We start from the raw sequence: 15374 nt of genomic DNA on the forward strand, positions 1-15374 counted from the left end.
TTTTCAAAAGACGGGCTAGATATTTAGCTAGTAGATATTGGAAGTTTATTTTCCACTTGGTTAGACTATAATAAATTTAGTTTAATCCTTTATCCAAGTGTAAGCAAATAAAGTTTGCGCCTGAAAATATCTTCAGGACTGAGGTAAGGTGGTGCAACTCCGAACAAGTGAGTTATTTTCAGTTATTGCAACTGAGACAAGGAGTGATGGGAACTTGGTCCACCTTTGCTCGGAGTTGCCTAGTGTTACACCACCTTACCTCAGTCCTGAAGATATTTTCAAGCGCAAACGTTGTTTGCTTACACTTGGATAAAGGATTAAACTAAATTTATTATAGCTAGTAGATATGTAGGAGAATTTCTTCCGTCGACGATCGGGCGGAGTGGAAGTCCAATTTTGTGCACTTTTGGTGCGCCATATAAGCGTGACGTCAGTGGGTGTAGAGATTTCAGACTTCGTTGTAATTCCGAAGACCAGATAAGTGAGCCCTTTCACACCTAAAGAAGAACAAAGATATAACCATCCTAAAAGTCAGACAAAGTCAACTCGACGGTTATTTTGAAAACCAAAGACTACATAATAAAGATCACTGAGTTAGTTTTATACATGGCAACCTATCGCATATTAGATGTCGATCCAACTTTAAAAAAAAATCAAAAAATAGACTAATTTCCTAATACGGAACATGATTAGGTGGTCTTCGGAATTACAGCGAAGTCTGAAATCTCTACAACCACTGACGCCACTCTTATATGGCGCACCAAAAGTGCACAAAATTGGAGTTTTACTCCCCCGATCGTCTATGGAAGAAATTCTCCTACATATCTACTAGCTAAATATCTAGCCGGTCTTTTGGAAGATAATATAAAAAGTCTCATTCCTTCATAAAGAATTCTAAGCATTTCACTGAAAAATTAAAAGGCATCACCATCTTATAAACAGACATCCTTCCAAGCCTAGACGTGGTGTCACCAACGTACCTCTTGAAGAAGTTGTCAAGATCATAGAAAATCTCTATCCAGATGACACAGCTCAGATTTTTTGCCATTGCCTCAAATCAAATTATTTCAAAGTTAATAACACAATTTATGAATAACTTTATGGCTTAGCCATGGACAGTCCCTTATCACCTCCTTGCGCTGATCTGTTCATGGAAAAATTAGAAGCTGACATCCTTTCCAAAGTAAATCCAAAGCCGTTGGTTTGGTGGAGATGCGTAGATTATGTTTTCATAATTTGGAAAGGCACAGAAACAACCTTATTTGATTTCCTTACAAAAATAAATTCCTTCCACCAAAAAATAAAGTTCACGTTAGAGCTTGAAAAGAATAATCAATTGCCTTTTCCAGATACACCAATCAAGAAACAAGAGAATGGACAAATCCAACTCACAATCTATCGAAAAACAAAACACACTGGACGTTACCTGCACTTCAAAATCGTCTTACCATATTGCGCAAAAACTCAGCATAATACTTATGCTTAAAAATAGAACGACCAATATTATCTTAGCAGAAAAAGATCTCCTTGATGAACTCACTCTCATATATGTCAAACACTAGTAAACAACGGTTATCCAAAAAATATGATCAAAAAGATTCTTCACAGAAACCCTCCACAGCAACAACCTCCTTTCGCGTAATATACATCGTCCATCGTCATCACTTATGCAGGCTCAGCTTCAGCAAAAATAGCCAAATTCCTGAAGTCTTTCAACATCAGAGTTGCGCTCAAACCTGTCAAAACTATAGGCCACATTTTAAGATCTATTAAGCACATCAATGCCTTCTTCAAATACATAGGTGTGTACAACATTCTATGTTCCTCTGGATTAAATTACGTAGGCCAAACATCAAGAATCCTGGAAATTCGGGAAAAAAAGAACATATAGCGAACGTTAACAACAACAGAACAGATACTTCATGATTAGCATATCACTTCTTGATCTCTAACCACACCATCGATTGGGATAACAGCTCCATTTCTTATATAGAAGATTTGCGATGTAGAAATTTCAAAGAAGCCGCCGTTGTACTCCGCTCTGGAGAAAATCTAAACAGAAATCAAGGAATGATTCTGAAAGACATCTGGAAAAGCCAAGTAAATTCACTCAGCTTACCAGAATTTCATTTCGCCAAAGACTATACAACGCACTCAATAAACAATTACTGAGACACCACGTTCCATGCTTATGATGTTACACGTCAGTTTTAACATGTTCATTGCCAAGTAAGCGATATCGCGTGATGCGAGTTATCACCAAACGGCCGATCACGCGTTATCGCGTGGACGTCTCTAATTAAATAAAAAAATAAAAAAAATTTGGCCGCCACACGAAATTCCAATTTTCAGCTTGGCAATGAAAGTGTTAATTTTAATTTATTTGACTGTGTTATTCCATTCTTCTTTTTCTTTTCTTTCTTTTTTTTTTTTTTTTTACTAGAAAACTTTTTTGCGTACCATCACACTTGTCCGGAAGATGCCAGACAGAATAGCTGGTGAAACTTGTTGACAATTTGTATATATCATTTATTAAACGAAGAAAACTAAAGTTTTAATGTTAAATGAGCAGAACGCAGAACGATACTGGTTTGATGGGTGAAGCATAAATGCTTTTCATATTCCCCTTTGTCTGAGAGGGAAGTTCGTTGAGCGGAGAGTTATTTCAGCTTTAAGCTCGCCCTGAAAGGGCAGTGAAATTAGCTGTGTTCAGCTAAGCATAGAATTGACTTGGGTCTTTTGTATTTGTAGAAATCTGCTTCACTGTAATCTGAAGCTTGCTTGATCAGCGGGTTTCGATGATTGTTTGACTTGGTGAAGAACTTTTCTGCTAGATCATGAAGGAGGGATGTGATGCAGGAAGTGTTGACTTCTCTGTGAGTTTCTACAAAACTAAAAAGTTTTGTAGGTGCCTGCTTAATTACTAAGGTATAAGGTATAAAATCTTAAATTTATCAAAAATAAGAAAATATATTAGAATATATATTATATATTCATTCATATTTTATTACGAAATATACAAAATATTTTTTTTTGAAATTTATCGGAGATTATGAGAATATAACCTTGATATGCACTACTTTAGACACGAGGCCTGCCAGGAATCCGTAATGTTCATCTTTTTTTTTTAAAAAAAATCTAATTTAATCACTAATATAAAGCTAACATACGGAGTTCTGTGCAGAGTTCGTGTCTAAGTAGTGCATACCAAGCCAACTCCGATGTCGAAGGATTTATTCTCATAACCTCTTGCAATTTCGAAATTTTAGTTTTTTTTCTAAATTTGTCTATAAAATACAGATGGATCTATAATATCTGTAATTTATTAGCAAGATATTTTATTTAGAATGAAAATAATGAGCTAAACACCAATCTTTATTTTTTACACCCCAAAAGTGTGAAGGTGGGGGAATGCCTTTGCATTAAAACATGATGGTGATGTGGATCTGGGAACTCATCCATGAAAAGGAATGAACTGCTGCAAGTTAGCTGGTCACTTGAGAATCCTATTTGGATCATACCAAAATATTTTGATAATGTTTCATCTCTCTGTTTTTGCCACTCAATAATTTCTAATCAGGTACAATATAATTGCAATATCATCTTTTCTTCCACTTCTTAGTACCCAGATAAGATGTATTGCGACTTTTTGCTTTTTCCCAAAGTCGAGTTATCACTGAAGGGAAGCCAATTTCATGACATTATCGCGATTAAAATTCACAGGCTCATATTTGCCAAGTTTAAAACACATATTGAAATGTTTTCAATAATGTCGAAAATAGTTGGGCTCTTTTTATCAATTAATAAAGAATCCATTCCGAATAGAATAGCAAACAAATACTGTTATCTTAGACTGAAGTGAAAAAAAATTTTTTAAAAAATAAAGTAATAGAATCTTAATATTTTTTTTTACACATCTCATTACTGTATTGCCGTGTTTATACATTAAATTTGCGATCTCCAGGCTCCGGATGATGCTGTGTCGATTTCCTCCCAGCAACAGTAATTCCAATAGTCACTTTATTTTATTTATTAATTGACAACTCGTCAAACTCGTCATTGCGATATTTAAAACACTACCCTGAGGGTAAAACGATGCATGCAATGCACCGTTTTATCCTCAGGATTTAACAGAAATGGTGCATGCCATCATGACACGTGGACAATTTACAACAAATCCGATTAAAGGAGCCTGGAGAAAAATTTAGGCCGGTGTCTCGTTATCAAAAAGAATGGAAATATCTCCTAATCCGATTACATTTTAACAAGCAGAAGCATATTTTTTTAGTTTTTCAACTCAAGGGATTCAAATGTTTAATGTGCAGCTCTTAAGAGAATTCCCATATCTGCTATTTGAGTACCATCCCTCCCCCTGCTTTAAACGATAGTCAATTTTGCAAAACAGCCGAACAAAATGGAATGCCTTGAAGTGATAAGTATGTATGGCTACAAGGATAACGACCAGATTTCAAATCAAAAATTTATTCAAAGTTCAAAAAAACGAATTACGTTTTAAAACTTTTTAAAGTTTTATTCAAAAGTTTTTTTAGCTTAATTGAAAAATATATACTTGATAAAATTGTATTCTTGCTTGTAACCTATTTAAATTAAAATTTTTAAAATGGTTACCTTCTATCCCCCCCCCCAAAAAAAATCCTTCATTTTTAAGTAGGTTTTTTTCCTTACAAAACATGAAATTTGCGTTCTGTAATCGAATCGCCCAGTCACCAGCCTTTGTTCTTTTTATTACAATATATTTATAGCTAAACCAATTACTGTTTCTCTTCCTATTTGTTGTAATGTATTAATTACTCTATATTCAGAGAAGGTATATTTGATTTTCCCAGCTGTTCTACAATAAACTCATGCTAATGATATCTGAATTTTACATTGTCAGCTGGCAGTCTGCTGAAACCTATCTATTCTTCTTTCTCTTTTTTTTAAACTTGGTGAATAAATCATTTCATAATCTGTATGTTATTATAAAGTGCCGATTGCGTGTCTCACTGCAAAACAACAGCGAGATTACATTCGCTGAGCGCCATTAAAACCAAGTCCAAAGGCAACTCGAGCGCATGTGATACAACCGCAACAAATCCTTTCGAGCCGATGACAGTAAAAATAGTGTATTTTGGTCATCGTTTAAAGTGATTGTTTTCGTTGTTAGATTTTTTTTTAATTAAAATACAAGTTTTCCTAGCGATACTGAAATATTAGGGTTTATCCCCGTCTCTCGAGTTGTTACCCACGGACACACAGACAAAGTTCATAAGCATTCGCGGTGCCTGTTCGCTTGAAACACATCCAAAAATTTGGAAGATGCTTGTATTCAATTTATTTATTCTTATTTGCTGGCTATGTGCGTTAGCATTGATATTAAGATGACATTATTTATTAGGACTTTTCACACAAAGGATATTTTGATTTCTGCTTATATCTTACTAAAAAGTCCCCCCCCCTTCACAAGTGAGATTCATAACTTCTATATTTCACCACTATTCTTAAAATTACCAGGACTGAGTGAAAAAAAAAAAAAAATATATATATATATATATATGTGTGTGTGTGTGTGTGTGTGTGTGTGTGTGTGTGTGTGTTCGAATCCCGCCGTGGGCATGATGTTTGTGATTGTCTGTGGAAATACTAATAGCAGTGGTCGGCGATAGATGGCGTTGGTGTAGTTGCGGTCAATTGGTGGATTGTGAATGATGGAGACAGAGTTGTAGGGTAAATTACCTCTCTCAATGAGTCTTTGGACTCCCTGGTGTGACACATAATAATAATATCAACTGCGTACTCCACAATTTACATTCGCATTTTTAGTGATTCTTTCTTGCCTTGATTTAGCAAGACTTTTCTTTTTATTGAAAGTAATGTAACATTAAATAAACAGCCTTTCTTCACTCCTTTTGACTGTTTCACTGAGAAATCCATTAATATATAATTTTGCTTTTATTTTTATATATTTCTGTTATCAGAATATTTTAATCCTTGTATTTACATTTAACTTCTCAACCATGTGAGAATATAGTAGCGGATAACTTTTTTCATGCTATTGTATAATTATTAAAGAAATTTATATCTAGAATAATCGCCTACAATCATGCCTTTCTTAATCTTTTTATTTTATTATTATTTTTGGAAGGTGAAAGCACACTAAAATATAACACAAATAATAATAGAAAAACGTTTTCGATATTTGAGTGATTACTCACTTTGAAAAACTGAAATGTGTCCTCTATGTTCGAATTACATATGAAAGAGGAAAAGACACCAAAATGCACTTTATTTGACTGGGATATATCCATATTTCCATATCCATTGCAATAATTGTTTTTAACGATTTAACTTTTTTTCCAAAATCTATATTCATGTCTGAATGAAATTTACGTAAGCTGTCTTAACGACAACAATCTTAAGTTGTTTGTTTTCTTAAAGTTCTTAAAAGAACTGGGCGATGGACTGAGTCCTTGACTCTTTATCCCGTCATCTGAATGAAGAAAATCTGTGTGGATGGGGTATTATTGAGCTAAAAGCTCTAGTCATGGTTGGGTAACGGCAATAGCCAAGCCTCAGTTAAAACTTCATGGGCTACAGCATTGCCAATTGTTACCCTGGAAGTCCTAAAAAGGACTTTTTGTGTACATCATTTACCTACCCTTTTACCCCGTTGTTTGTTTCCTTATAGTCCTTATAAGAACTGGCTTAAAGGGGCGAAGCAAGAATGCTTTTCATATTCCCCGTTGTCTAAAGAGAATAGTGAAGGATAGGGTGTTATTGAGCTATAAAGCTCTGATCATGGCAAGAGGGTAACAGCAATAGCCGAGCCTCAGTTAGAACTTCATTGGTTACAGCATTGCCATCCATTACCCTCCCTGGGTACCAATTTTAGTCGCCTCGTACGACATGCATTAGCTACATTGGTGCTTTTTTAAGTAACGCCGACTCTAAAAATTAGGACGATCCCTAGACCACTCCATATATAGTGGCCGAAAGACCGTCTAACTCAGCGTTGGCTCCACTCGGTGATGGGGCACCCCCCCCACCACCACCACCACCACCGAGCAGAACCGCTCATATTCCAGAGAAAAGCATCCACCGACAAAGTCCCTCAGAGGGCCGTGCCGGAGGACAACCTCCCGAGAGACTCAAAATATGCACTCCCAGGCAAACCTCCCGAAATCTAAGCCCCCCACCCCCTCACCGGGAGCGAAATTCCGGAAGAAACCTGAGAGAGCAAAACTCTCGAAACTCTGCGTCCATTTAGTCGCCTCTTACGACAAGCATGGAGATTTGTGGTAGAGCTATTCTTATCCCGGCAACCACATGGGGACCGTTGTTTGTTTCAGTTGGCTATAGTGAAGTTGTTTTTAGGAATTAAAAATTATAAATGCTGTATTAAGTTATTTTCATTTTATATATATTTTTAATAAAAATATTTATAATACAAAGAACAAGAGTTTATATTTTTGTTTTAAATTATTGTAATATAAAAATAAACGTATTTTTATGATAATAAATAGATAATTATTTATCTATTTATTATATAGATAATAAATTTTTACTTTTTTATTACAATGTGAAACAAAATCTAAACTATTATTATATTTGAATTTTATAAATATTTTAAGTAAAATAATTTATATATAAAATGAAAATAACTATTGCATTATTTTTAATTCCTAAAAGTACTTCATTATCGTGTAATAAATGTATCCATACTTTTGATTTCGGAAACCAAAATACGAAAGTAAAACAAAAATGCATTCAAGTAAAGAATTTTGCAAGCTCAAAAATCTACCACTTACAGAGTACTATGAAATATTAACTTTCCGAGCCAACTCAGTTCTACAAATATTAGAGGGAGGAACTAAATACAGCAACAAACAAAATCGTTTTCAAGTCTCATTTTCCAAGGTCGACCATGCGAAAGAAGCAAAACCCCAGTCACATTAAGCCGATGCTCAGAAGAGCGGATGCTCAAATGTGCAACAAACAAAAATGGACCCTTTGGAGATGTAAAGTAATATTAAGAAAATTATGCCTTTCAGTTGAGTCTCTCGTTAAAATAATGGCAATTTTCTGGAAATATATCACGATTCCGGTTGTTTATTCATTTTAAGCGTGTATTTATATCAAGCCATTCACAAAAACCTCGATTTCTTTTCTAATAACACAGATTTACTTCCCTAAAAATTTAGAATAATGCTTGTACATTGTAATCAGTTTATTTCCTTTTTTCTTACGTTCACTTTAATTATCACTTCTAAATCACTATTAATGATGTTAAATAATATAGAAACTTACGAAAAGCATAAAAACCCTTAAAACTAGCAGTTAAATCTAAAAACATTTTAAAACTTTAAATTTTTAACAAAATTATAAAACTAGTTTGTTTATTTTATTTTTTTTTAATATTTGCATTACAAAATTCCCACACCAGTTTTATTTCATTAATTCCAAAGTACAAAAGATAGAAAAAATAAATATGAAACGATATGAATGACTTTCGTCATGAATGACTTTCGTTTAATGTCAGGTATGTGAGATTTGGGTGGAGAATAACAAATTAGATGGAATCAATCGACCGTGAAATGTGGTGATTGATTCATTCAATCCAATACCCTTGGAGGGTAATGGATGGCAATGCTGTAGCCAATGAAGTTCTAACTGAGGCTCGGCTATTGCTGTAACCCTCCTGCCATGATCAGAGCTTTAATAGCTCAATAACACCTTATCCCTACACTGTCCTCTACAGATAACGGGGAAGATGAAAAGCATTCTTGCTTCGCCCCTTTTAGCCAGTCCTTATAAGGATGAAACGACAAGCCAGTCCTTATATCCAATGAGTAGTAATTTTCTTAAGTGCTACTGTTACTAATGTCTTCTCAGTACGATAGAATTTTTGGCTTGAATTTATATATGTTTTAGACAAAGTTTTAGTTCTCTTTATAAAAAAAAAATAACGATAAATGATGTTTTCATAATTATGAACTTCATATTTTAATGGTTTGTAACTATGTTCTAAAGGTGTACATTTGTAATAAGTACCTATACTTGTAATAAGAGTTTTACGCTATTGGGTTTTATATCAGTTTCAAGTATCAATGTGTACAAAATGAAAATACCAAGTGCTGTTAAATGAGATCCCCTGTGATTGAAGAAGAAGGAAATTTGTTGCTAGACGCTAGTATGTAATTCTTTATTAAATCTTTTCTAATTTTTTTCTCAGAAAAAAAAGTGCATCTCCAAGAAGAGAACTTAAAACAAGTCACACATAGCAATTATGTGCACGTGGTCTTTAATAACCATACTCAGTTCATAGGGCGGTTTTCAACTGTTAAAAAAAAACTTTAATGTAGACCGAAGAGCAAGTGTCCTCCGCAGCTGTGATAGAAAATTGGTTGTTTATTTTTTTTATTTTACTTCACAGTACAGCTACTTTGGTCAGTTAAATGTTACACTATCTGATCAAAAATATCCGGACGCTTGCTCATCCTGACTCTAATATCTGATATAAAATGCAGTTAGTACACTCTTTGCTGCTATAACAGATGTCAGTATTCTGGAAAAGCTTTCCACTAGAATTTGCACGTTGTAATTCCCTTTCATTTCCAGAAGTGCACCTGTCATTGATCTCAGGCGATTCGGTCTGGCTTACACTTGTGGATGAGGTATTGGCTTGTTGATACGGGAAAGGACCTTCACCGAACTTTTTCTATGAAGTTGAAAGCACACAATTGTCTAGAACGTCATTACAAGCCTCAGCGCTCAGATTCCCAATCATTAGAACAAAGGGATCCCAGTCTGAACCATGAAAAAATTCATCTGTAAGTATATTATCAAAAGAAACAGTTTCTGTTTTTTCTTGCTATTTGCTGTAATCTCTTAACTAATAGTGAAGAAATCAATGCGTAATCTGTAATCTAAAAAAATTTGATTTCGTCTTACACACGTGTCCATCAAAGCAAAATGATAGATTTAATACTTAACACCAAGAAGATTACTGTGTAAAGTCAGTGGCGGGGGGGGGGGATTGTTCTTCATTTAAAGTCGTAGTTTTTGTTGTTCGGTTTTACTAAAAATAAAAACAATTTTTCATTAAAATTAATAAAAAAATATTATTAACTATATTTTTTCGATATCCATCCCAGGAATTAGGCATGGTTAAAACTGCAATTTACATATTAAATAAGTTAATCGGTGTTGCATAAGAGCATTGAGTGTTGCTAATGGAGTTGGAAATTATTGAATATTCCGGCTTAGTTGTAGATACCATACAGTTATGTTATCTACTCTAAGTAATTTTAAAGCACAAAACAACCACTCAAAATTTTCGAAAATACAATAGAATTGATTGCAGGGAAGCATTTTAATGGTTTAGTTGCTGTTAGATCACTTTTGCGATTTAAACATTTAAGCAAATATTAAGCTTTTAGCAAACATGATCAAATCAAATGAGAATCTCACATACTGTTGATTTTTATGGCAAGATGGACGTCAGTCCCTAGGACTTTTATCCCTTTGTCGCTAATTTGTTTTATTTATTTTTTTTATTTATTTATAGAGAGAGATTTTTGAGCACCTGGCTCGCCCAAATTAGGCTGTGTAGTCTTTTAAATCGGATCAGAACTGCCTTTGGGCGTTTGTGTTTCCATCTGTATTTTCATCGTAATTTGATGATTCTCGAATGAGTTGGTTGTCAGAGTAAAGTACTTGGTAGCTGTCTGGATGAGAAACTTAGGTATATCTGGCAAGTTTCCGTCATGGTGTAGGAGAGTGTTCCTTACAAACCATGGGGCGTCAAAGATCATTCTGAGGCACCTATTCTGGAGTATCTGAAGTCTTTTGATGTTGCTAGGGGAAGTGTGGCTCCACGCTGGTGATCCGTACGTTAGTATGGATCTAATGACTGCTTTGTATATTCTCAGTTTGTTTTCTGTACTGACTTTTGCTTCTTCGGTTAAGTAGAGGGTACAGTTGGGCTATTGCTGAGTTGGCTTTGTTGCGACATGTGAGATGTGGGGGTTGAAGCTGAGTTGGTTATCTAGTTTGATTCCAAGGTATTTTACTTCTTTTTGCCAAGGAATATTAGTGTTGAACATAGCGCCTGCTCGGTGGTGGGTTGCGTTCTTTTTTGTAAAGAGTATGGCAGTGCTCTTGTCTGCGTTGACGTCTATCCTCCATTTTTGAAACATTTTTCAAGATTTGTTGCTGCGTTTTTTAGTCGTTGTGTGGCTAGATGTGGCCTGAGTAATCTGGCTAGTATCGCCATGTCATCTGCGTAGAAAGCCATGATAGTTGATGGAGTGTTTGGGACATCTGAGATGTAAATATTGAAGAGTAGTGGAGATAGAAGGGAGCCTTGCGGGACACCTGCTGTGATTCTTCTTGCAGTGGATCTGAGGCCACGCAACTTAACTTGAAACTTTCGGTCTTTCAGATAAGAGTCTATGATTTTGATGAGGTTTAATGAGTATTTTGCAGTTATTAGTTTGTGGATGAGGTCTTTGTGCCACACTTTATCGAAGGATTTCGCCACGTCCAGGAAGATTGCACCTACATGTTGTTGTTTCCAATTGAATCCAGTGATTATGTATTCTATAAGTCTGTGAAACTGTTGAGTTGTGCAGTGACCTGTACGAAATCCAAATTGTTCATTAGGTATTAGATCTAGTTTGTCCGTTTCGTCTTGTAGGCGTTTTAGTATTACTTTTTCTGCTATTTTCCCCAGTCCTGACAAGAGGCTGATAGGTCTGTAGTTCTGGGGGAATTGAGGTGCTTTCTCCGGCTTATGGATGAGGATTATATCTGCCTGCTTCCAGCGAGTCGGGAAGTAGTTGAGTCTTAGCATCGCGTTGATGATAGCCACTAGATGCATTATTGTTTTGTGAGGGAGTGCTTTTATAATTTTGTTTGAAATCTGATCAGGACCAGGTGCTTTTCTGTTGTTGAGGTTCTTGATGATTTGGTATATTTCCTTTGGTGTAGTATAACTTACGTTGTCACGACTGGTGGGATGATGAAGTGCACAGTGTACTTACCTGTGGATTTTTTCGATGAAGCGCAAGTCCACATGAGTATAGTTTGGTTGAAATTGCAGCTCCAGGGCGTCAGCAAACGCTTCTGCTTTCGCATCGTCTCGGTAAACTATGCCTCTTTCTCCATGGATTGGTTGTATGCTGGGGTGATCGCTGTGAAGGGCTTTATGCATTTTCCATAATGAGTTATCTTCGGTGTTTAAGGAGCTTAGATCAAACCATAATTGATTCTTATGATTTGATCGCATATCGGACTAGATTTGTTGCCCTGTTTAGCTCTTGTTTATTCTGGGGTGATAGTGTTGCATGGTATCGACGTCTTATCCTGTTGTTTTTGCGGATATACTTTAGAATCTCTTCTGGGAGCAGGTTGGCTTGAGCGGAAGTGGTAACGGTGGAGACTGTTGCTAGTCCAGCTTGTATTGTGTTTTCCAATTTATTGATCGCTATGTCTACTTCTTTGGGTGAGGAGATGGTTGGGACCGGGCCTCTGAGGTTGTAGAGAGTTGCGTTGAGCTTCTTGAAATTTGTGTAGGATTGTCCCGGGATGATTTCTGCTTCCCCGCCTAGGCTAAGCAGAATCGGATTGTGGTCCGAGCTAAGATCATTAACAACCTGTAACTGGAATTGGTGCGGGGTGTTCCTGAAAATGGCTATATCCAGCACGTCAGGTGTGCCCAATGGTCCGTAGTGTGTTGGTTCAACAGGACCTGCTATGGTGATGTTTCTTGTCATAGCGAATTTGTGTAGGCTCTTCCCTTATTGTTGGTGTTTCTACTGTACCACGAGGGATGCTTTGCGATTAGGTCTCCCGCCACTATTGTTGCTTCGTTTGTGTCAAGGAGCTGGGAGAGGTCCGAGGCTAGGAGTGGTTTGCCTGGAGGGTTGTAGACTGAATATAGTTTTAGACTACATGTGTTGTTGGTGTGTATCTCAATTCCAGTTTCTTCCAGGTTTGTAGTTGTTGTTTTCTTGATCTCATTGTATCTTATGCTTTTTTTTTTGACAAAGCTAGCCGTTCTTCCCCCTCTGGCGTTGAGCCTGTATGTCCTAAGTAGTGTGTAGTACCTTATTTTGGGGTTGTCGTAATGCCGAAGGTGCGTCTCGTTGATTAAAAGGATGTCTATTTTATATCGTTCAGTAAATTCTTCTAGTTCTAGGAGATTGTTGTTTAGCATTCCAATATGCGATCTGTATTGAGTTAGCTATATAAACTGTGTTATCCATTAATCATGGAGAAGATGACTTGTGTGTTCTTGATGTCGGCCTGATTGGGATTTGTTTTGCTAAAGGCTGTTAACGTTAACATCTCTCCTAGGGTGGCAGCTAGGATTGCTGCGGGGTTTTGGTTGCAAGATGCCGGTTTGTTACTTGTAGAGACCGCAGATGTGTATGATTTCTCGGGAGTAACAGCCCGCGTTTTGATTTCTGGTGTAGGTTGTGTGGCTCGCTTCTGAGTGGGCGGGGGTAGTTCCTCTCTAGTCTTCTGCAGGTTAGATGGGTGTAGTGAACATCCCTTGTAGTTGGCTGGGTGTGGGCCGCCACAGTTTGCACACTTAGTGGGTGTGGTTCGCGGCTTGATGCAAGTGTGCGAAGGATGGTTGTCACCGCAATTAACGCACTTGTAATCTGCTTTACATAGTTTTTGTGCATGCCCATATTTTTGGCAGTGATGGCATTGACCGGCTGAAGCCTTTCTTCTGAGAGGTTCGGTCTTGATGACTAAGCTGCAGACTATCTTAAGGTCATAAATTTCTCTATGGTCTTTACTGATCTCAACTAAGACCAGAGGCATGGGGCGTTTGTCTACGCGGTACATGTGCGATATCTTAATTGGCTCTAGGCATTGCGATCTGAGGTCAGTAGCTATTTCTTCAGCTGGTATGGTTTCAGCCAGACCTCTGATGACTACTTTTAGATTTTTTTCACTCTTAAGCTGAAACGTGTGATATGGCACTTTCAGTTCATCCATAAGTCTGGTGAGCCGGCGGTAGTCCGAAGTTCCTTCTGGTTGATTCCGGATTCCTTCATTTGTACTCTTGGCTGATGTAAATTTGATGTTTGTATTCTTCATCGTCTCTGGAATTAAAGACCATTTTTCTTTTGTTCTTAAAATTACTGGTGGAATCCTCTCTTTGGGTTGTTCCCTGAAGTTAGTCTCTATTCTTTCATCAGGTTGTGCTGTTAAGTCCATTGGAGCTGTTCTTTCTAAGGGTTGAGGTATTATTTCAGGTTCTGCAGCTGGCGACTCGTTCTTGCACTTCTTTCTGCTGACAATCTGATAGTCTGTAGAGTCACCTGGTCCACTAGGGGATGGTCGATAACTGGCGACACAATCACCCTGGTGTTATCTTGAGAAGTGCTGGGGAGAGGGTCAGGGGATTGGTAGTCCTCTGATTCAACCTCTGTTATTTGGTGTATTGCTACCTTTCCTGGCCATTTTCTTTGCAACAGGCCACCTACATGCTTGAAGACTACCAATAGCTGTTTTAAGTCTAGCTCATCATATGGAGTGTCCATGATTTGGCTTAATTCCTGATTAGAAGAGAGAGCAGAAGTTGCTCAGGTGTCCCCGAGCAACTTGCAAGTAATCCTGTTTACTTGAGGGTCCACTAGCAAATCACGTAGACACGCGTAATGTAGGTATCTACCAGCAAAACTGACAAATCACGTAGACTTACGCGAGTCTACCAGCTAAATTATATGTAATCGCGAAAATAGTCGCAAATCGAAGAAAGCTTACCTCTAAATATCACTGCTACTTCATTGCGAATTCATAGCTTTATATTTTTCGTCACTTCTTCCCACAACACAATACAACACAATGATTAGAATTCGACTGGGACACAAATAACGCATTGATACCTACTTATATATCACGTATGACAAGCATTCTTCTAAAGGAGGAATTGCAAACTCAGTTATACAGAACTTACAGACAAGCCAGATGGTTTCCATATAAAATTTAGAATCTCACATAGCATAACATAACATCATTGTCCAGAAGGGTGAAGCGAGATGCTTTTATTTTCCATTGTCTGATAGGGAGGACGAATTAAAGAAAAGATTTATGAGCTGTGAGCTCACCCTGGAGGGGGGGACACGGAGATTAGTCATTGTTGCAAGTATTTAGGATGGCTTTTGGCTTCTTGTATTTGAAGAGGTCAGTTTCGTCATAGTTTGCTGCCTATTTAACTAGATCGTTGGGGTGTGTAGAGATCTTTGAGAAGAATTTTTCCGCTGTAGTTAGTAGGAAGGAGTAGATGTCAGAGATGTTTGTATCTCTATGCAGCTGGACGTTCCTTACAAACCACGGTGCATCCAAGATCATGA

Source organism: Typopeltis vanoorti, chromosome 13 (assembly GCF_054136105.1).
Source record: "Typopeltis vanoorti isolate ZY-2024b chromosome 13, IOZ_Tvanoo_1.0, whole genome shotgun sequence".
Classification (NCBI taxonomy): Eukaryota; Metazoa; Arthropoda; class Arachnida; order Uropygi; family Thelyphonidae; genus Typopeltis; species Typopeltis vanoorti.